Genomic DNA, 421 nt, shown 5'->3' on the forward strand with positions numbered 1-421 from the left:
AGCTGTACGCGACTTGGAGCTGTTCAGGATGCACATACAAATGGAATGTGTACTGACCAAGCCAGGGGTGGGTTTCAGGGAACACGAGCCAAAAAAAGAAAGAAAGGAACACAAAAGAAAGCAATGGAATACAAAAAAAAAAAAAAAGGTAACAGTAGTAACAGTTGATAGCTGTAGCCACCTACATGAGACCCATAACTATATATTGCACTTCTGCATTTATTCTTCAAGCAGTGCTGCCAAAGATCAACTTGCATACTAAATCAAGACATGGATAATACAACCTAGGCGTGTTTGAGACATAGCAGTTGAAAATCCGCATTTTCAAATCACAGAAACAGAACAACAGTTTTTGTTTTTTCAAAGCTTGACTAAATACTCTTCGTAAATTTTGCACTGTATGAAAAGGAGTTTAGACTCT

This window comes from Rhea pennata, chromosome 1 (genome assembly GCF_028389875.1).
Source record: "Rhea pennata isolate bPtePen1 chromosome 1, bPtePen1.pri, whole genome shotgun sequence".
Lineage (NCBI taxonomy): Eukaryota > Metazoa > Chordata > Aves > Rheiformes > Rheidae > Rhea > Rhea pennata.